Source organism: Eschrichtius robustus, chromosome 11, assembly GCF_028021215.1.
Source record: "Eschrichtius robustus isolate mEscRob2 chromosome 11, mEscRob2.pri, whole genome shotgun sequence".
In the NCBI taxonomy this organism is placed as follows: Eukaryota; Metazoa; Chordata; class Mammalia; order Artiodactyla; family Eschrichtiidae; genus Eschrichtius; species Eschrichtius robustus.
Window position 1 is genome coordinate 64,805,596 of NC_090834.1, and position 23,078 is coordinate 64,828,673.

The 23,078-nt window shown below is 46.1% G+C and overlaps 1 protein-coding gene across 1 annotated transcript in view; it reads right to left on the minus strand.

Annotated features, from left to right (window-relative positions):
- DCHS1 (dachsous cadherin-related 1) overlaps positions 1 to 9,847 on the minus strand; it is a 34,468-nt gene extending 24,621 nt beyond the window's left edge. The window contains exon 1 of the mRNA XM_068555214.1: positions 9,611 to 9,847. The gene's annotated coding sequence lies outside the window, so the exon portion shown is untranslated. The remainder of the gene's footprint in view (positions 1 to 9,610) is intronic.
- Between the last annotated feature and the right edge of the window lie 13,231 nt (positions 9,848 to 23,078).

Here is a 23,078-nt window from a genome sequence, read left to right on the forward strand (position 1 = left end):
ACACTCACACCCCCTCCCTCTCATGGACACAGACGAACCACTTTCACCCCTGCACAGACTCACGCTGGCAGGCCCGCGCACACACTTGCAGATGCACCCACACGCCGGCACGCTCTCACACACGCTGTTGGGGCACTCGTGGTCAGCTCTGCGGCTGCAGCTGTGACCTCGAGGTCCCTGGGGCCTGTCTGGACTATGCTTCATCACTTCCTGCTCCAGGGCTTCTAGTTCCAAACTCGAACGCCAGACTCTCTCCCGAGACTGTCTCATCCTCTCTCCAACTCCCTTCTCAGCACCATCTCCCCATCTGTCCACTGTTTCTCACTGCTTCTTCCCCAAGACTTGCTCCTCCTCTCTGTTCCTGTCTCTCTCCCTCTCCAGGTTGGTCCCATCCCTTCCCCCAGACCTGGCCTAAGCCATCCGTCTTGTCTCTTTCCCCAATCTGTCCTGCCTCCTACCCAGATCTGTCTTCTTTCTGCCCCCAGATTGGTCACATCTCTTCCCCCACCCAGTTCTGCCTTGCTACATGCCCTCACCCTGTCCCGGTCCTGTTACTCTGTCCTCTGGCTCCATCCTGCTCTCCCCCTCTAGCCCCACATCTGGGCCTCTGGAACCACAGCTGGTTCTCATTAGGAGGGGGAGGGGCGAGACTGTTCATTGGGGCCTGCAATGTGATGTCAATCCCCCCCCCCCCACCAGCAGGCTGTGCGTCTATAGGACCTGGGAGCAGGGAGAACATGGGAGAGGAAAGAGGTGGGCTGTGGGGGAGTAGTAGGGGGACCATAAGGGAAAGGGTGCTCCAGAAGGAAGCAGAGGAATGGCCCAAGGTGCAGAGGGGAAGCAGGCTGGGGGAGCTGGTACCTCACAGGTCTCCTCCCTCAACTTCCTGTCCCAGAGCCAGGGAGGGGCTGAGACCAGAAAGACAACAGGGTGAGGAGGGGGCTGCAAAAGGCAGATTGGCCCAGAAGTGGAGGAAGAAGAGGGTAGCTTTGGTGAGCAAAGGGAGGTGGAGATACAGGGCCAGGCATAAAGGAGAGGAAGAGAGGCGAGAGTTCTCATGGGGGATGACTCGGAGCAGGACTGAGGGAGAGCGTGTGTCAGCAAAGGAAAGAGTGAGTGGAGTTCATACAGAAAGGGGAGGCACGTCAGAGACAGGAACAGCTGGGCTGGAGAGGTGGGGGGCGGTAAATAAAGGCGGGAGCTAGGGCTGGGGAGTGGGTAGAAGGGGGTAAAGAGGAGAGGAGGCGTTAGTAAGGGAGGAGGGAGGAGAAGGCTGACAAGCTGGCTTCTTGGATGTCCCCAGGACAACCTCATGGATGGGTGGCCAGGGCAGTGTCCAGGCCTGGCTCTGTCCCTCCTGAGGACTGGTCCCATTAGGCACCTCAGGGAGAGGCCGGGGATGGATGTGAGCAGAGAAGGCAGAGGGAAAGTTTCTTTTCTGAACTGTTAGTGTGCTGGCAATTCATAAACGGTGCCTTATTTTATCATCGTAACAACCGCGTGAAGAAGGCATCCCACCTTCCACTGAGGAAACTGGGGCTCGGAGTGAAACAACTGTCCTGAGTTAACACAGCCTTGATTTGATCCCAGGACTATGCACTCCATACTGCCTGAGATTCATGGAGAAGGGAAAGATGAAGAGAGGAAGAAATTTCAGGGGAGAGACCTAGGAAGACAATGGAGGCCTGGAGAAGAGAACATACGGGAGGAGGGACACCAAGGACAAGGTGTTTGTAACCCAGGTCAGCAGTAGCGGGACAGAGAGGACACAGAGAAGAAAGATGTGAGGAGGTGAAGTTGACAAGATTTGGCCACCAGCCCTTCAGGAAGGGTGAGGGAATGGAAGGGCTCTAGACTGACTCCAGGGTTCTGGCCTGATTACTAATGTGGTGCCATTAGGACACCACAAAAGAGAAGCCATTTTGGGGGTTCCTGTTGAGGTCTCCCCATGGAGATGTCCCAAACACAGTTGGATTTGCAGGTCTGGAGCTTAGGAGAGAGGTCTGGGTTGGAGATGGATTTGGACCAATCAAGGAGTAACTCATAGCCATGGGTATGGAGATCCATCAGGTAGGACATGTAGAGCGAAAAGAGTCTACGACAGAGCCCTGGGGAACAGTCACATTCAAGGGGCAGACTGAGGAGAGCGTTATCCTTCTTGGAGGAGAAAGAGAGGGAGGCTGTAGCTCAGAAGTTAAAGGAGGGAGCATTTCAACAAGGACGGAGAGAGCGATAGTGTGCAATGCTGCTGAAAGGTCAAGAAAGATGAAGACTGAGAAGTGGCCACTGGTTTTAGCAGTCAGGAGGTCATAGTGATCTTGGGGAGAATCGTTTCAGGAGAGTCCTAAGGGAGCAAGCCTCCTGCAATGGGAACTGATAGAGAATGAATCAACTAACAACTAGCCATAGACCAGATGTCAGTATAGATTCATTCATCAACACATGCTTACTGCACTCCTAGAAAATGGAGGCAAGGTATCATGGTGAGGTAGGACCAGGCAGTGATGAAGACATGGACTCTGGGGGTAAACCAACTCTGGGATTTCTCCCCAGCTTCTCACTTGCTAGCTGTGTAATCTTGGGTGAGCCACTGAAATGCTCAGTGCTTCCATTTCCTCATTTATAAAATAGGGACAGGGACTTCCCTGGTGGTCCAGTGGTTAGGACTTCACCTTCCAATGCAGGGGGGGGGGGCCGGTTCGTCCCTTGGTCAGGGAGCTAGGATCCCACACACCTCATGGCCAAAAAACAGAAAAACATAAAACAGAAGCAGTATTGTAACAAATTCAATAAAGACTTTAAAAAAATGGTCCACATAAAAAAAATAGGGACAATAATAATACTACAGTGTATTCACAGTTAGAATAGTGTGTTGCACACAGTAAGCACACATAAGCATGAACACAAACATGCTTGTGTAAGTACACAAGCATGAACTATTATTACAGTGGTTAAGAAGATGGGCTCTGCTGTGACTCCGCCACTTATAGTGAAATCCTGGGAAAACCGTTTAACCTTTCTAGACCTAAGTTTCTTCTTTTGTAAAATGGGGATTAAAGTGCCTACTTTATATGGTTGATATGAAAGTTAAATGAAAGAATGACAAAAAACTTAGCAGTGGCTGGTATACAGTGAAGGCTCAATAAATGTTGGCTGCTATTGCGTGCCAGACACTCACAATAACCCTGGGATAAGTGTTATTCCACAGATGAGGAGACTGAGGCTCAGACTAGGTAGCAGAGAAACATCTGGAACATAGCTCTGATGGACTCCAAAGCTAGTGCTTTCTCTTCCACAATATTGCTTCTCTGCTGGAGGGCTCGGAACAGCCTGATAAACGTTCATGTAAGTGGCCAGGCAACCGAACAGGGAAGGAGCCTGAGCAGAGCTGCGTGTAGGAGAGTAACTCCAGCAGTATATGCAAGGTGGGTCGGAGCAGGAGGTGATCAGTGACGAGGCAGTTCTGAGTCCAGGTTGAGGGTCAGGTGGGCATGGGGTCAGGTGGTTAGAGGGGAAGTGACCAGAGGATGCTTGGAGGTCTCCAGGAGACAAAGGGAAAAATAGGAGAGGTGGGCCCAGGGCATGTGTGTGAAATGATTCACTAATAGATTTATTCAATAAGTACCTATTGAAGACCTACCATGTGCCAAACACCATACTAGGCACTAGAGACATAGCAGTGACCTGGACAGATCGCGTCCCTGCCTTCATGGTGTTCACAGGTAGGGAGGCCTGGGCAGGGATGGGCAGGGCAGGGGGAGGGAGCTACAGTGGTGGGATGAGCAGCAAGGACCTGGTCTTAAGATCTGACTCTCACAAGTAGAGTCCGGGCTGCAGAGGAGGCCAGTGAGGCTGGAGCTAGCAGAGAAGCTGGAGACGTAGAGGGAAGAACGAGTCTGGGGAAGCAAGAGGTGGAGGAGAAGGAGAGAGTAGTAGAGGGACTGAGATCTTGGAAGTAAAATGAACTAAGTTAAGAGTTGAGCACTTAATAGTTGTTTTCTTTCTCAATCCTCAGAACAACTCTCTTACTGTTACCTCCATATTCAGCTGAGGAAAGGGAAGCTCAGAGAAGCTAAGGTCATCCAGGTGGTAAATGGTGAGGCTGGAAGGTGTGAGGTGTACCCCCCGCCCCCGCCTCCTTTCCTCCCTTTCCTCCTTCCTCACCAAGCATATGAGAGTGTGTTCTAGGCTCTGAGAGGAAACAGCTCCTTCCACGGAGCAGCTTAGACAGAAAAACATAAACAACAGGGCACTCCACTGTGCTAAGCGAACACAGAGGGGCATCCTGACTCAGGCCTGGGGGTTCTAGGTGGGACTGCTGGAAGGAGGTGCCCTCTCACCAGGGGACACAGGAACCGAGAAGCCCCTCCTAAGTGGCAGAGGTTGAAATGCCCGGAAGTCAGAGGATTACCTGGAAACACTGACACCGGAGCTGAAGGAAGGGGCAGGCAGCAGGAAACCAGGAAAAAGATGGGATCCAATACCATGAACCCATGGGAGGGGCTTTTGCTTGCAGGTACCGGGGCATCAGAGAGTCCAGTCTTGCTTCTGTCACCACTGACAGGCAAAAGGAAGAGGAAGAAGAGGGCACAAGTATCTGGGAACCTGATACAGGGAGGAGCAGGGGCCTGGGTGCCAGGAGTAGGAGGGCTCAGAGTGGTGTATGTGAGGGGGTGTTAGAGGAAGGAGCAGCCCGTGGCACCTCCAGGGAAGGGGGCCTGGTGGAGTAGAGCAGATGGAGAGGCACTGTAGTCCTGTGGCCTGATGGCATGTCACAGCTTCCTCGTCTTCCACTCCCTCCAAGAACCCCAACAGGCACGTGGCCCAGTAGATTTGGATCTGCAAATTTCTGGTGTTTGTTAAATATTTGCTAGCTGAATGAAAGGGAAATAAAGTACAATAGGGGAGAGGAAGAGGATCCAGGAAAAGAGAAGTCCAGGTGAAAGAGAGAGAAGAGGAGAGACAGTAGGGTGAGGAAGGACAACTTGTGGGGGAGGGGAGTGGAAATGTCTCTAGTGGGTAAGTGGGCGTGTGTGAAAATGTCTCTACTGTGTGGGCAGCTGAGACCAGGGGTGAGTCTTCTGAAGAGTGAATGAGGGTGAGGGAGGTGCTGTGAGGTGCCTCATTCATTCATTCATCTGTTCATTGCCAAGCATCTGTAGAGGGGTCCGGGGACATGAAGATGAATAATATACAACCTTGTCATTAAGGATATCCCAGCCCAGGCAGAGAGACAGAAAGGGAAGAGGTAATGACAACAGTGAGACAAGAGGGTCCCAAGCTTGCCTGGTGGTCAGGAGAGGCAGGGTTTGAGACTAGAGCTGAGGATGGGAAGGGGTTAGCCAGGAGACAAAGGGAGTAAAAGGCTTTTCCAGGCAGTATGTGCAAAGGGCCAGAAGCATGGAAGAATGCAGTGTCTTTGGGGAACTACAAGGAATTCAGTATGGCTGGAACTTGCAATGTGAGGGAGCTATGGAAATGGGAGAGGGTGGGGAGGCTGGGGGAGTCAGGTCATGACAGACCTCCTAAGCCTCCTTAAAGTAGAGATCTCACCCAAGACAGTGGTAGGATACTAAAGAATGCTGAGCAGGGAATGCCGTGGCTGGATTTGCACTTTAGGGAGATCCCTCTTGCCGCAATGAGAAGACTGGATTGGAAGAGGGAAGAGTAGACGTCTAGGGAGACAAGTTAGGAGGCTCTTGAAGTAATTCATGTGAAAAGATGGTGAAGGCAGTAGCTGAGGCCATGGATAAACGGGGATGGGATATCAGAGACAGCTGGAAAGGAAGTAGAACCAACAGGTCCCAATGACTTTCTGGGTTATGGGACATGTGGAGAAGGGAGTGGCTACGGTTAATTTCTGGGTTGGTAGCTTGATAACTGAGTGGGGATGGTGGCTTGGGGGAGGAAGGAATGATGAGATCAGGTCTGGACATGTTAAGGGGTTTATGGACTCTATAGTAAAGATCAGGTAGGAAGCAGACCTGCAGGTCTGGGGGTCAGAAGAGAGGTCTGGAAGAGATAGATATTTGGGAGTCATCAGCTTATACAGATGATAATTAAAGCCCTGGAAATGAATGAGACAGATGACCAAGAGGGGTGTATACAGTGAGACAATAAGAAGGTCCAAGCCAGAACCCTAATAAACAGTAACATTTAGGGGCCACCCAAGGGAGCCCCCAAAGCAGACTGAGAAGGAACAGCCAGGAGGTGCTCTGAAAGAGAGATGCACAGATCCCACCCTACTGTATTATCTGTTTGTCTGTCTCCCTTGCCAAGGGTAGGTATAGAATAGTGTCTTCTATTACAGTATCCCCACCACCTAGCAGTGAGCTCATTAAATATTGACAGAATAAAATAGTGGCTCAAAAGGCGTAAGAATGATTCAAAGAGAAAAAAACAGTCAACAATGTTGGACCCTGCCAAGAGGTCAAGCAGTTGAGGAGTTTTGAAAAGAGCCCCTGAATTTGGCAGGTGAGAGGTCATGTTCTCTTAGGGAGAGCAGTTACATTGGATGGGGCAGGAGTAAATGGGAAGTGAGGAGGTGGGAACAGCTCTGTGCGGAAGACCCTTTCACAAAATGTGGCAGTGAGGCAAAGCGAGAGAGCGTCTTAGCTAGTCAGGTATTATGGGGTTAATACCTGGAGAGGTATTATAACCTAGAAGGTAGGAGAGCCTGGAGGCTCTTCATGTGCTCACAGGAGGAACGGGTACAGAGGGGTAAACTGGACACATGGATAAGACTCAGAGTAATTTGTCAAGTGAGGCCGAAGGGGGTGGGATCTGCAACAGCCGAGGGAATTCAAACTGGATGGCCTCAATTTTCCGAGTGGCCGACAGACCAGGTGTGTCTGTCATGTCTACTCTTCCTTCCCCCCTTTCCTTCAGCCTCCACATCCATTCTGTCACTGAGCCCTTCTGACCCCACTGCCTAAAGAATTCTTGAAACTATCTACTTCCTTGTCCTCTACTGCCACTCCTCCAGTTTAGACCAGCATTATCCCCTCCTGGGTTCCTGCAACAGCCAACTATCCCTTTCTTTTCAGACTCCTCCCTCCAGTCACCACACTGCTGTCAGAGTGGTATTTATAAGACAGATCTGATCATATCACACCACAGCTTCAAATGATTCGGTGATTTTCAATTATTCTTGGCTTCCATAAGCTCTCATATGACCTACAAGAACTGCATGACCTAACTAACCCTTCATTACCTCTCCCAGACTCTGTGACCTGCCCTCACATCATGCTACTAGTGCCAGGCTCACTGGATTGCTTTTTCCCTCAGACATACAATACTTTCTTACATGTGGGCTTTCCATTGCTGCTCCCTAGGCTTGGCATATTTTCCACCCACTCCACCTCACCTCCACCTCTCCTTTGCTTGGTAGACTCCCTATGTATCTATCAAGCTTAAGCTTAAATGTCACTTCCTTCCAAAAGCCTCTTCTGGTCTCCCTACAAGGGCTCAGGTTTCCCTGCTATGTGCTGCCATGGTACAGAGCTCACCCCATAGCCTGTAAGCTCCATATGGGCAAGGACCACCTCTATTTTGTTCACCCTTGTAATGCCAGCACCTACCACACTGCCTGGCACAGAGTAGGTGCTTAATAGGTGTTTGCAGCGAGTTAATAGGTGATCCAGCGAGTTGACTAATTAATCTGCTGAAAACAATAAGGGATGTAAGGTAAAGGGATGTGAAAAAATAGAAAAAATTTCATCTATTTATTTATGGAGGGCCCAGTTGAGGGTGCAATTTATAGAAGCGTGAATTTATAGAAGCATAACTTGGTGTGGTTGAGAAATCATTCCAGCTAGAGTTGAGACTTTGTGGGATGGGTGGTCTCAAGGACAACAATAAAACGGAACAAAGAGAGGCCAAGGAGTGGGTGAAGTGATGGTCCTGGGCATATAAACTGGAAGGAGAGCACAAAGCCAGAAAGGGGCAGATTAGGACAAAGCAAAGAGGTCAAGGGCAAGGAGTCATTATGAGGTTGAAGAGTAAGTGGAATGGGAGCGAGGGCATCCGGGAGCTGGAAGGACACTGGAGGCTGTGGGCAGAGTGGAATGTAGGAGTTCAGAATTTTAGAGATGGACCAATTACACAGAGTGGTCGTGGGAGGGGAGAAGGTAACAGGACCTAAAGAGCTCAAGAAACTGTGAGGCTACACTTGGAGGGACACTTGGAACCATAGCAGGGTATAGGGTGAGGGGAAGACTGATGTAGGTCCCCAAGTTTTCAGGGAACTTCCCAGAGGGTAAGCCTGCGAAGTCTATGAGTGAGAAGAAGCCATGGTGTGAGTATCATAAGTTAATGGGAGTTTATTCAGCAGTTGCGACAGCTCAGTCTGTGGTGTATGCAAGACACCTAAAACTGTGTTTCCTATGGGATATACACATGGGTGTTGGTAAGGGTGACTGCAACACAGCCTCCTGTTAGTGTCAGGTCTCTGAGACACCTGCGATGTACAGGCAGTCCTGATGAAGTATAACCTAGATGATGGCTTGGCTGTGACAGGGTTACCATTGGATGTATATTGCTGTGGCAGTGTCTCCGGAAAGGTGCTGGCAGCAGTGGTGTCTCCCATGGTTTGTGGTGGCCTTGACAGTGATCCTGTGGGAATGTGTTGGCTGCACCATTTCTGTCGTGGGTGTATGCTGTTCTGAAGCACCCTCTGTAAATGTGTAGTGGCTCTGACAGTGCTTCCGGGGGTTGTGTGATGGCTGTGAAGGCATCTCTTGTGGATGTGTGCTGCCTGCAACTGTGTCCCCTGTGGGTATTTGAGGAGTTGACATAACCAACAATATTTTTCTGGCCTATGACCCCGTGGCTGTGAGCCCGGCCCACGCCACACTGAGCTCATTGTACTTCTAGACCTCCATTTCCCCACCCCCTCCACGTGGGACTAGGCCCGCAGTGACCTCCCTCCTCCGTCCCCTGCACAGGATTCCCATCTAGGCATCCTGGATACAAACTCAACACCAGTCTGGGTGACAGACCTCCAGTTCGGGCTTCGCCTGTCTCTCCTCTGTTTCTCTTTACTTCTCCCCCCTCAGTTTCTTTGTTTCTGTCTCAGTTTGTCTCTGTCACACACCCATCCTCCACATTCTGACACATGGCTCCCACAGAGGCAGGCAACACACACACACACGCGTGCACACACACAAACACACACTCCCTCACAGGGACTGGCTCACCAGACACATACTCACTCTGACCCACACACCCTCGGAGTGACACGCACGTACACACGGCCAAACACACACACACACGCACACAAACTCCCCAGTGACACGCACTGACTCACACTAGGCGATGCACTCGCGCTCACACTCACATTCGGAGGAGCACACACACACCCTGCCCACATCCCCGGCACACTCACGCCGCCACACATCCGACTCGATGACACACGCACACAAAGACCCCCAGGCCCTGCCCCCACGCTCACGTTCACGCTCGTCCTCGTCCCGCAGGCCCAGGCCCCCCCCTCCCCCATTGTCTCCGGCTCAGAACAAAGCCCCCGGCTCCGTCGCCGCCACCGCCGCCCAGGAGAGGCCGGCGGCCAGGCGGGTGCGGCCGGACGGGCCGGGCGACCGCGGGCACTGACCTCCGCGCGGCGCGGGCTCCCTTGCCCGGTCCTGGGGCGCCGTCCGGCGCGGTCAGCCCCCTGGGCAGCGCCCGCCTGCGCGGGGCCTGGGGCCGCGCATCGTCCGCCACCGCTGTCTCCCGGCCAGCGAGCAGCTCCGGGCGGGCGGCCGGCCGTCGGTTTGCAAGCCCCCGCCCGTCGATCGGTCCGTCCGCCGCCGCCGTCGCCGCCGCCGGGGCGCCGCCTCCTCCACAGCCGCCCCGAGGAGGAAGCGAGATTCGCCGCCGCGGCCCCGCGCCCCCTCCCCTCCCCTCCCCCGCCCTCCGCGCGGTAACCCGAGCCCCCGCCCCTCCGCCCGCGAGCCCCCGCCCCCGCCCCCACCCGCGCTCCGCGCCGCTGCCCCCCCAGCGCCCGCCAGTCTTCCCTCCGCCCCTAGACTTCCCGGCCCCAGTCCCCGGCCGGATCCGGCCCCAGCGCTGCGCGGTTCCCGCGTCCCCGTTCTCTTCCCTTCTCCTGGTCCAAGGGCCTTGTCCCCTTCTCCCATCCCGTTCTCTACATCCTCTCTCCTCGTCCCCTTCTCCTTCTCGTCCTGCTCTTCCATCTTCTTTCCTACCCCCCATTCCTCCACCGTCCCCTCTTCTCCCTCACTGCCCTATTCTCCCTCCCAACCCTTTCCTCTCCATTCCCCTCTCCCTTCTCCCTACCCTCTTCTTCTCGCCCCATCTCCCATCTTTCATCTCCAGCCCCTTGTCCCCATCCCTTCTCGATCCTTTCTCCTCAGCCTCTTCTCCACACCAGTTCTCCCCATGTCCTTTGCCTGCCCTTCTCCTTTCCCTGGCTCCCCACCTCTTCTCTTCACCTCTTTCCCCCCAACCCCTTCTCCCTGTCCCTTTCTCCCTGTCTCTTCCCCACATGGCTTTCCCTCCCAGTTTCCTTCTGTCATCCCTCTTTCCTCATCCTCTTCTTCCATATTAATCTCTCCATTCTCTCCTCCTGGTCACTTCTGTTTAACCCATGCTCTTTATTAGTTCTCCTTCCCTCACTTCCTCTTTCATCCCAAAGTTGAGGCTCCAGATGGAGGGTATTGGAACGAGGAGATTTAGGGATGGTGGTCTCACTCAGGGTATACTCCTCAGAAAAGGAAAGCGAGATGGAAACTAGGCAAGGAGGTGGGAAGGGGCTTGAGGGGCCAACTGGCAGAGAAAATGGAAAGAAGTAAATCAGATGGAGGCAGACAGTATTAAAGAACTGGAAGAGTTTTGATCCCTCCTCTGTCCTTCCTGTGACTGAGTATAGGCTGTGAGTCCAAAGGTATTCTGACTTGAGACATGTGCAAATGGTACAAAGAAATCAGGAACTTCTGGGGTGAGAGAACACACTTTCAGTTAAAGCAGAAGAGAGTGTGATTTTGAAATAGAGGAGTGAAGAAGAGGCTGGAATCCTTGATAACATCCAGGTTTCTGGCTTGGGCAGCTGGGTGGATGGTGGTGACATTCACTGTGTTGGACAAAAGGAACAGGAGTTGCTTGCAGGAGGCTGATTTAGAAAGATGATGACTTTCGATTTGGGCTGCTAACTTTGAAGTGCCTGTCGGGTAGGTAGGTCTGCAGCTTAGAAGAGTGGTCTGGGATGGACATAAATATTTGGGAGTCATCTGCAAATACCGTATAAGCTTGAATATAGGGTGAGGTTTTTGCTGTTTTGTTTTTCTAAAATCATCCCAAGGAAAGAGGGAGTAACCTTACATTTGAGTCCTTACAAAGTCTCTCATATTACAGGGTTTGCTCTCATTTACTTTATTTTGAACAACAAACCACTGGATAGAGCAGTATGGTATGGTGACTAAGCTTGTGGACTCTGGGGCCAGACTGCCTGGCTTGGGGTCCAGACCCTGCCATTTACAAGTTGTGTGGCTTTTAAAAAGTTACTTAACCTGTCTCTGCCTCAGTTTTCTCATCTATAAAGTGGGGCTAAGGGTTAAAGTATTTAATATATATAAAGTACTTCATACGTGGCATATAGTGAGTGCTCCATAAATGCTAACTATTTTTACTGTTTGGGCAAGACCCATTAACCTGAAATGCCCTCAACAATGCTATTTTGGATGCCTGTATAGGTCATTTGCCACAGAATCAATAGTCACAGCTTTGATAGCTATTCCTGGTAATAGTCTCACAACTGCATGTGTTGAATGTTTCTAAATATGCTTTATAAAAAGTGCCTTTAAAAGTAATACTGTAGTACTTGGGAGGGGCTTCTAGGCTGCTGGAAATATTCTCTTTCTTGACCTGAGTGATGTTATATGGATGTTTTACTTTGTGACAATTCATTGAGCCAAACACTTATGACTTGGGCCATTTTCTGTATGAATATTATACTTCAGTAAAAAAATTAACAATTAAAAAGTTATTTTTAAAAGGCAAAACGTTAAGTGATTGTTAGAGGTCATGACTATATTCTTGCAGGATGCATGCCAAACACCAGCTGCCCTAGAGTGATGCAAATGGGGACCTGTGACTTGGGATACAGTTTCCAATGACTGCATCACAAATGGATTCAAATTGTGCTGTGTCCTCTCCCAAATTCTCCACTTAGACTGAAGAGAAGATCATCTGTTCTGGAAAATAGGTAAGATGGCTGAAAAAGTGACCCTAATAATGAGAAAGACACTGCTTTGGAGAATTCATGTTAAAAGTATGCATTAAATTGTTTATGGAATTATGAGAATGGAAAGAAAGCAATATTTATAAATCAATATATTATTTATAAATATTTATACTTCATGAGGATATGTGAATTTAAATATATGTATAATAAAGTCCATTAACTGATAGAAGTAAACTTTTGGTTGTTTCATCCTCATCCCTGAAGGTATACAGTTTCAGGTTGGTCAAAAAGCTTTTTGGATTTTCTCATTGGGAAAATGAGGAATCACCTTAGGTTTGGGTTGGCTTATATGGGAAATGTGATAAATGGTAAATGAAGCTAAGGGAGTGAATAAGATTTCTCAGGAACAGCATGTACACTGGGAAGAGAAGGGGGCTAGGACAGACCCTAAGAAGCTCCAGCACTTAAAGGTTGAGGAGAGGAGGCACAGCCTTCAAAGGAGAGTGAGAAGGAGTAGCCAGAGAGGGAGAAGAAGGGGAGGAGGCAGTGCCAATGAAGCCAAGGGAAAGCCAAAGGAAGCCATGGGACAGAGAGTGTTCATCAGGGTTGACTGACACAGAGGAGGCCAGGGAGGCAAGGACTGATACGTATCCATTGGATTTGGCCAGAGGGAGACCACTGGTGACCTTGGGGACAATGGGGTGGGTGGAGAGGTCAGGGTGGAAACTAGTCAGCAGTCAGTAAAGGAGTTGGGTAGGGTGGAGGGGGGGACTGAAGACATGGAGTAGAGCCTGTTCTTTAAAGAGGCTTGACTACAGGAAAGGAGAGAGATCTATAGCAGGGGGAAGGGGACAGGTGTTTTAGGGGGCCAGAGAGTTTTTCCAATAGGAGAACCTAAATTTTCTTACTTCCTTCTATTTACTTAAGACACATATAAGTGGCCAGCTTTATACTTAAGATACATAGTTAGGATATGACTAAGGAGCTCACAGTAAGCTGTGAAGACCGATCTGCACATTGGCACTGGGTAGTATAATGATAGAGGAAAGCATGGGATTGTGGGCATAGAGAAGATTCTTAATCTAGCCCGGGGTTGGGATGTCAGCAAGTGGTGTCACAAAGATGATGCTGGAACTGGATCTTGAAAGATGAGTAGAATCATAGCAGAGGGAGAAGTTGGAGAAAGGACTTTCAGGCAGAGTAAACAGCACCATGTTCAAAATCACAAGAGCATGAAAGAAAATAGCCTTTGGCCGTGGAGGCTGGTGTACAGGTGGTAAGTGTTGGTGGTTCCTGAGTACACTGACTTGGCTGGAGTGTAAGGCATACGGGCTGGTGTGAAAGGAGAAAACAAGAAAGGTAAATGGGGCCAAATCATGGAGGATATTACCTATCATGCATATAGTCCAGGCTCTGAGGAGCCACTGTAAGGTTTATTTAATAAGGGAAGTGATCAGGTTATGTAACATCAGCATCATTTTGGCTTCAATACTAAGGATCAAAGGAAAATAGACAAGAGTCAGTTTCAATTGCCCAGCTTGTAATGAGGATCTAAACTAAGTGGTCATAGGATTAGAAAAGAGGAGTAAGATATGAGAGAAGTTACAGAGACTACAATTCTTGGTGGCTGACTAGATGTGAGGAGTGGTGGTGCGGGAGGAGTGTAGTGTAAGATGACTTCTGTCTTCCTGGGACGTACATTAGTGACGTTACTCATGATGTTTGGGAAGGAAAGGATGAACAGGTTTGAGAGGAGAGACATACCATAATGAATTTGGTTTTGTACATGATGACTTTAAGATGTATGTGAGATATCCAAATGAAGATGTCTAGGATGTGGTTGAGTATAAAATTTGGAGCTCAGGTGAGCTGAGGATAGATATTTTGGAGACATCAGTCTGTCAGTCTATAGTGGTTAAGTGGAACCATGAGAATGGATGTTGTCACCTCCAGAGAATATGTAGTGAAAGGAGGGCCTGGGCAGCATTAAAGGTGGATAACAAAAGAAGAGCCATGAAGGGGATTGGGAAGAGCAGCCAATGAGGTAAGAATTGAACAAGAGAGTAGTGTCCAATGTGTTATCATAGAAGCCAAGGAAGGAAACAGCTACTAGAATGAGAGTCGTCAACAGAGTAAAAATACCACAGTAATATGAGGTCTGATAGGTCTCCATTAGACTTTGAAATTAGGATGTGGCTGATGATCTTAATGATTCAAAGACAGGAGAGGAAGAAGAAAAAAGCTGGAGGCATCACACTTCCTGATTTCAAACTGTATTACACAGCTATAGTAATCAGAACAGTATGATATCTGCATAAAAGAAGACACATAGATCAATGGAACAGAATAGAGAACCCAGAAGTAAACCCATGCATATGTGGTCAATTTTTTTTTAATATTTAAAAATAAAATTATTTATTTATTTGGCTGCACCAGGTCTTAGTTGTGGCACACGGCATCTGCGTTGCCACGTGCGGGATCTTGCAGGATCTTCGTTGCAGCATGCGGGATCTTTTTTTTTTTTAATTTTTCTTAGTTGCGGCATGCGAACTCTTAGTTGCGGCATGTGGGATCTAGTTCCCTGACCAGGGATAGAACCCGGGCCCCCTGCATTGGGAGCGCAGAACCTTAGCCACTGGACCACCAAGTCCCTGTGGTCAATTAATTTTCAACAAAGGTGCCAAGAATACACAATGGGGAGAGGATAGTGTCTTTAATAAATGGTGCTGGGAAAACTGGATATCCATGGGCGAAAGAATGAAACCAGACCCTTATCTGACACCATACTCAAAAATCAACTCAAAGTGGATTAGATTTGAACATTAGGACCTGGAACGATAAAACTCCTAGGAGAATTTCAACATAGGGGGTAAGCTGCTTGACATTGGTCTTGGCAATTACTTTTTTGGATTTGACACTAAAAGCAAAGGGAACAAAAGCAAAAATTAACAAGTGGGCCACATCAAACTGAGAATCTTCTGCATATCAAAGGAGACCGTCAACAAAATGAAAAGGCAACCTATGGAAGGGGAGAAAATATTTGCAAACTACATATCAGCTAAGGGGTTAATATCCAAAATATACAAGGAACCCATACAACTCAAGAGCAAAAAACCAAAAAATCCAATTTAAAAATAGGCAAGGGATTTTTTTAAAAAAATTATTATCACCTTTTAATTATTATTTATTTATTTATTTTTTTGGCTGTGTCGGGTCTTCGTTTCTGTGCGAGGGCTTCCTCTAGTTGCGGCAAGCGGGGGCCACTCTTCGTTGCGGTGCGCGGGCCTCTCACTATCGCGGCCTCTCTTGTTGCGGAGCACAGGCTCCAGACGCGCAGGCTCAGTAGTTGTGGCTCACGGGCCCAGTTGCTCCGTGGCATGTGGGATCTTCCCAGACCAGGGCTCAAACCCGTGTCCCCTGCATTAGCAGGCAGATTCTCAACCACTGTGCCACCAGGGAAGCCCCAGGCAAGGGATCTTAATAGATCTTTTTCCAAAGAAAATATACAAATGTCCAATAGGCACATGAAAAGTTGTTCAACATCACTAATCATCACGAAAATGCAAATCAAAACCACAATGAGATACCACCTTATACCTGTTAGGATTGCTGTTATCAGAAAACAAGACATCAAAAATGCTGGCAAGGATGTGGAGAAACAGTGAACCCTTGGACACCGCTGGTGGCAATGTAAACTGGTACAGCCACTATGGGAAACATTATGGAGGTTCCTCAAGAAATTTTAAAATAGAACCACCATATGATCCAGCAATTCTGCTTCTGGGTATATCCAAAGGAAATGAAATCACTATCTCAAAGAGATATCTGCACCTCACGTCCATTGCAGCATTATTCACAAAAGCCAAGACATGGAAACAACCTAAGTGTTCACTGATGGATAAATGAATAAATAATATTCATTTATGCTGAATATAAGAAAGAATATAAATATTTTTTCCAGAATAAAGAAAGGATGCTAGTGAGACAGGAGGATGAAGAACTACTACTCAGTGAGTGCAGCAAGGAAAGAGAGAAAGGATAGGTAACAGGAGGCTGAGAGGAGGAGTGGGGAGGGGAAGGGAAGGATTGAGGAACAGTTGCTGGGAAGTAAGCACTGGGACCTCGTTTAACACCGCAGGTAAAGAGCTGATGGACAGGCAATGGCTAGTGGAGCAAGGTCCCAGAGGAGAGAGGAGGGTCTGAGGAATTAACCATGGCTACAGGAAGGAATTGGTTTTTAACCTAGAGAGGTACCTCCTCCTTCAAGACTGAAAGGGAAGATGGGTGAGGATGCAGATAAGTGCATGCATGAGGGTATGATGGCAGTGCAGAAGGAGGGCGGACAGGGTGGGAATTTGAGGCCATCATACCTGGTGATCCCATTCTCTCTGGAGAGGAGTTGGAGTTTGTGAAAAATGGGGCTTGAGGGAGGCAGTATGTTAGTGATTTTGAGGAAAGTGTTAAAGGAATGGAGACACTGTTAAGAGGAATGATGGCTGGTGGCCTTACAGGCTTAAAGGACCATGGAGTTGAGGATGCTGGTGAGAGAACAAAGGGTACAGGCACAGCTATACTAAAGTCTTTGATGAAAAAGAAAGGTCATTTCATGACAACACTGAGGAGGGTAGAGGCTTGAATAACAAGATGGTATGATTCTCAAAGACTGGGAGGAGGTGTGGAAAAGTACTTATGTGTGTTTGGGCCTTAGGGAGCCCCAAGAGTGGAGATAACTTCTCTCTCCTCCCTAGACTTGTGGAAGAATGTGAAGAAATGATGTACTTAAACAAAGCCAACTCTCTCAGAGGAAGTGGAGACTCAGGGGTGTATAATGGGGCTGAGAATTTAGTGGTTTCAGAACAGGAGAGATTGGGAGGAGAGTCCACGATGGAAAGGGCTAAACTCTGGGAAGCAGTGGAAGGACAAATTAACCAGGGGCAAGGAAGGACAGATGAATGTGGGGAAGATCGAATGGAAAAGGAAAGATGACCCAAAAGGCCTGCCTTGTAAATGATGATCCTGAATGACAGGATGGGAGGCTAACAATTCTCACTGGCTCTGTTATCCAATTGTTCCTTCTTAGTGCGGGAGGAGGCACCGGGTAGCATCATTGCTTGGTTGCATACTGCTCTGAGACTGAGCCCCCGTTCAAATGCTCATGAGAGACCACGGTCATTAGCACTCTTCAGTAGAGCCCAGCCCTGGAGAAAGTGAGCAGGAGTATTAAAAAAATGGCCAGAGTCCAGCACTGTTTGAGTTGGGATCTTCCAAGACCAAGTATGTTTTCCAGGCTCTGAAGGATTTCAATTCCCAGCAGAGACTCTAGGAAAGGAAAAAGGAGACTCTCGATTCTCTCCCACAGGGCAGGAGCCAGAGAAGGTAGAACCAGATGGAATCTAGAACACAGGTGGAAGGATTAAATGTGGAGAAGAGGAAGGACTCCTATCCTCTGGGATAGGAAGTAAGGAGAGCCAGTTCTCTGAATTTCAGTTCACAGAATGATCAATTTGCTGAAATTCACCAATTTTCTCAATTTACCAAAATTTTGTTTCTTTTAATTATGTGTAAAGTTTACAACAATTGCATGGTTGTATGGATTTTAACTACTTTTGAACATTTCTACAAATTATCAGTTGACTCATTTGAAGTGTAGTTTAGCTCAGTTTTAGTTGTAATTTATTTGCTGTTTCACTGAAGTCATTTTGCCATGGCTGGCCAAAGTTCAGTGTAATCTAAAATTTTCCTTACTTTGAATCTAAACTTTTGAGACTGAGAAGTTCTTGTGTATTTTGTTCTACAAGTGTTGTGCAATGACTCAAATGTCAAATATAAACAATCTTGCGGGGGGGGGTGGTTCTCTCTTTCAGAACATTTTCAATCTCATAATTTTCCTTCTTAAAAACACTTTTTTGTGCACTTATAATTTTTTTTTTTTTGCACTTATAATTTTAATAGGTATATAGATATGGGCTGAAATATGGCCATACTGTATTTCCATACTGGTTGGTAAATGGAATTAATAGTTACTACAGTAAGTGCTACAATTAATTATATAAGTTCATTAGTTAAAGATAATTGTTCTAAGATCTCATGATGACCATTGATGAATGGGCCTCCTGCCATAGTGACATCAAAGAAACATTTGTAGAATTTCTGCCAGTCCCATTCACGTCACAATAGGATGACTGTACTTTAGGAGTATCTCTGCTTATTCTTATCCTTGATTATGTAGTTGCTACTACTTCTAAATAAAGTTTTTACTTTGATTTTATTTTTTATTTGTTTAAGTAACAGTTTTATTGAGATACAATTTATATACCATAAAGTTCATCCTTTTTTTTTTTTTTATAAATTTAGTTATTTATTTATTTTTGGCTGTGTTGGGTCTTCGTTGCTGCGCACGAGCTTTCTTTAGTTGCGGTGAGCAGGGGCTACTCTTCGTTGTGGTGCGCGGGCTTCTCATTGTCGTGGCTTCTCTTGTTGCGGAGCACGGGCTCTAGGCGTGCGGCCTTCAGTAGTTGTGGCACGTGGGCTCAGTAGTTGTGGCTTGCGGGCTCTAGAGCTCAGGCTCAGTAGTTGTGGTGCACGGGCTTAGTTGCTCCGCGGCATGTGGGATCTTCCTGGACCAGGGCTCGAACCCGTGTCCCCTGCATTGGCAGGTGGATTCTTAACCACTGCGCCATCAGGGAAGCCCAAGTTCATCCTTTTAAACTGTATAGTTCACAGTGGTTTTTAGTATATTCACAGTTGTATATCCATCAACCACAATCAAATTCCAGAATGTTTTCATTGTTCCAAAAGAAACCCCATACTCACTAGCAGTTACTCCCTATTTCCTTCTCCCTTCAGCCCATGGCAACTAATAATCTGTTTTCTGTTTCTGTGGATTTGCTTTTTTTGGGTATTTCATATAAATGGAATCATACAATAGGTAGCCTTTTGTGTCTCGCTTCTTTCACTTATCCTATTTTTGAAGTTCATCTATGTTGTAGAATACATCAGTATTTCATTCTTTTTTATGGCAGAATAATATTCCATTCTATGGATATATCACATTCTGTTTATTCATTCATCAGTTGATGGACATTTAGATTTTTTGCCCTTTTTGGCTATTATGAATAATGCTGCTGTGAACATTTGCATACAAGTTTTTGTGTAGACGTACTTTTTCAATATCCTTGGGTATATACCTAGGAGTGGAATTGCTGGTATGATACACATTGTAACTATGTATTATAAACTATGTTCACCATTTTGAGGAAATATTTGAGGAAATGTGGCCAAACTTTCCTACAGCAACTTCACCATTTTACCTTTCTACCAGGAGTGTATGAGGGTTCCAATTTCTCTACATCCTTGCCAACACTTGTTATTGTTTATCTTTTTTTATTATAATCATCTTAGCGGGTATGAAGTGGTATCTCATTGTGGTTTTGATTTACATTTCTCTAATGACTAATGATGTTCAGCCTCTCTTTGTATGCTTATTGGCCATTGTATAACTTCTTCTCTGGCTTCTTTCAAGATTTTCTATGCCTTTGATTTTCTGTGGTTTGAATATTTTCTGTAGTTTAAATATTCTGCAGTTTTGTACACCTAGGTGTAGATTTTTTTCAGTGTCTATTTTGATGTCTTCTGAGCTTTCTGGATCTGTGGTTTGGTGTCTGTCATTAATTTCAGAAAATTCTCAGTGATTATTACTTCAAACGTTTCTTCTGTTTCTCTCTCTCTTTCTTCTCCTCTGGTATTCCCATTACATACATTTTGTTATTGTTCCATAGTTCTTGTTATTGTCCCACAGTTCTTGGATATTCTGTTCCTTAAATAATTATCTTATTTTCCTTTTTTAAAAACTTTTTAAAATTAAATGGTTCTTTAAATTCTGTAGCGCTTTAAATTTTCAAGTTTCACACACATGATTTCATATAATCACATTAAATAACCCTTTTTTTCCCCACCCCTATGTTGCCCCTTCTCCCTCTTATTTTCCTTTTGTTGCTTGTGTTTTTGGCATTCTATCTAAGAAATCATCATCTAATCCAAGGACAAGATTTACTGCTATTTTTTTGTAACAGTTTTATAGTTTTAGCTCTTACATTTAGGTCTATGATCCATTTGAATTAATTTTTGTATGTGGTGTGAGGTAGCGGTCTAACTTTAATGTTTTACATGTGGATAGCTGGTTCTATCATTATTTGTTAAAAAGACTTGTCTTTCCTTATTTGATTTTCTTGTCATTCTTGTTAAGAAAAAAAAATGACTATAAATCTAAGGGTTTATTTCTGACCTCTCAATTCTGTTCCCTTGATCTACATGTCTGTCCTTATGCCAGTACCACAGAGTCTTGATTACTTTGTAGAAGTTTTAAAATGAGGAAGTATGAGTCTTCCCACTTTGTTCTTTTTCAAGATTATTTTGTGTGGCTATTCTGAGTCTCTTGAATTTCCATATGAATTTTAGTATTTCTGCAAAAAAAAAAAAAGCAGCATGACTTCGATAGGGATGGTGTTGAATCTCTAAATCAATTTGGGGAGTATCTGCATCTTAACAATATTAAGTCTTCAAATCCATGAACATGTGTTATCTTTACATTATTTAGGCATTTTACATGTTCTCTTAATAATCTTTTGTAGTTTTCAGTGTGTGAGTCTTGTACTTCTTTTGTTAAATTTATTCCTAAACATTTTATTCTCTTTGATGCTATTGTAAATGGAATTGTTTTCTTAATTTATTTTTTGGATCGTTCCTTGCTAGTGTGTAGAAATATAATTGATGTTTGTATACTGATTGATTTCAGAATGGTAACCAATCTTGTATTTCTGGTGTAAAGCTCACTTGGTCCTAGTGTATAATTCCTTTTTTATGTTATTGGATACAGTTTGCTAGTATTCTGTTGGCAAATTTTGCATCTATATTCATAAGGGATATTGATCTTTTCTTGCAATGTCTTTTTCTGGTTTTAGTATCATGGTAATAATGGCTTCACAGAATGAGTTAGTGCTGTTTTTAACTTTGTTTAATTCCTAGATTTTTTTATCAGCTTGATCAAACGAGTATTATATATTCATTTTAGGCATCTGAATCCTAAGTTTCTGATATGAGTATCACACACAAAAGTGACATTCAACAGTTTGATTGAAATCTGGTTATACAACAGACCTAATGAGAAGACTCTGGTTAAACTAAAACTAAACTAAATCAAGCTGAAATTAATTGAAAACTAAAACTAAAAAAAAAAAGCAAAAGAAAAAAGAGTGAATCCATAAGGTTATTAAATCTTTCCACACAACACAATTTCTATAAATTTTATACATTATTGATAGAAACAAATTTTTGGTGAATTGATAACTCTACCAAATAGATTTTGGTGCTCAAAATCAACAATTTTTAAACTTGATAACTTTGGAAAATTTGATGAATTGAGCTTTTGGGAGCATGGTCATTGGGTGAACTGTCTTCAGTAAATAGATTTTCAACTTATTGCCTAGTTCCTAGATATAGATAAAGATCAGGAGGATAGGGAATTGAGAAGACCATGCCTACAGCCTCCTTTTTTTTTAATTCTGGGAAGTAGGAGGTGAAGTTAAGTGCTTATACTAAGAGATGAAGATGATACAAAGAGTTTAAGAAAAGTGGAGAAAGTTTGCAGGGGTCAAAGAGATGGTAGGATTGAGCAATCCAGGCTTGTTGTGTTCAGGGCCTGGTTCTGTCGATCCCAGTGCGAGTGGTTGTGTGATATTTTTTGTTCCTAGGAGCTCTTAGTGATGAGCGCACAGGAGTAGAGAAATCTGGTAATTAATAAGTGGGTGGGAGAGAAAGACATGGGGTTGAGTAGGGGCTGCCATGAGAACAGGTGAAGTTGGATCATGATATCCAGGCTGGGTTGAAAAGGAAGAAAGGCCTGGTATATACAGGGAGAAAAGAGTTCAGAGGACTAGAGTTTCTAGAGTTTGAAAATGTGATATGTGTGCAAAGGGAGACCCAGAGGCAAGAAGCTGGGTTTAGAGAGTGAGATTCTGGAGGATAAAGCTTCAGGGGTAAAGTAGATCTGGTCATGAAAGGGTCAAAGGCGTGGTAAACAGAGTGGGCTGGATTGATGGGCTTCAGTAGGAGAGAACAATAAAGAACTATGGGGCCAGAGTCGTTTTTTCAATAAAATTTTTAAAAATTTATTTATTTTTTGGCTGCATTGGGTCTTAGTTGCCGAGCACGGGCTTTCTCTAGTTGCGGCAAGTGGAGGCTACTCTTCGTTGCAGTGCATGGGCTTCTTATTGTGGTGGCTTCTCTTGTTGTGGAGCACAGGCTCTAGGCACACAGGCTTCAGTAGTTGCAGCACATGGGCTCAGTAGTTGCAGCACGCAGGCCCTAGAATGCTCAGGCTTCAGTAATTGTGGTGTGTGGGCCCAGTAGTTGTGGCACACGGGCTTAGTTGCTCCGCGGCATGTGGGATCTTCCCGGACCAGGGATCGAACCTGTGTCCCCTGCATTGGCAGGCGGATTCTTAACCACTGCGCCACCAGGGAAGTCCCAGGGGCAGAGTCTTGAATGGGGCATCCAAGGTTGGGATGGTGAGTAAGCCTCTGGGCCTAAGACTTGAATGAATGTGTGAGTGATCAGAAGCTGTCTTCCCCCACCTTCACCCCCAGTCAGCCTGGAATGAATGGCCCAGTCTGTTATAAAAAAGACAGATGTGGGGTAGGGTTCTCAGTGTTACAAAACCCCTTCAGAGTTTTGACTTTCCTGTACTTGCTTTTATCTCTGCTAGCTCCATGCTGACTTCTCAGTCACATTCGGAATTCCTGATATTTTGTCTGTCTGCTCTAGCCCATCCTGTTAGGTCTGAGACTGACGGAATTTAACGATTCATTTTGTGACTAGCTCTGGG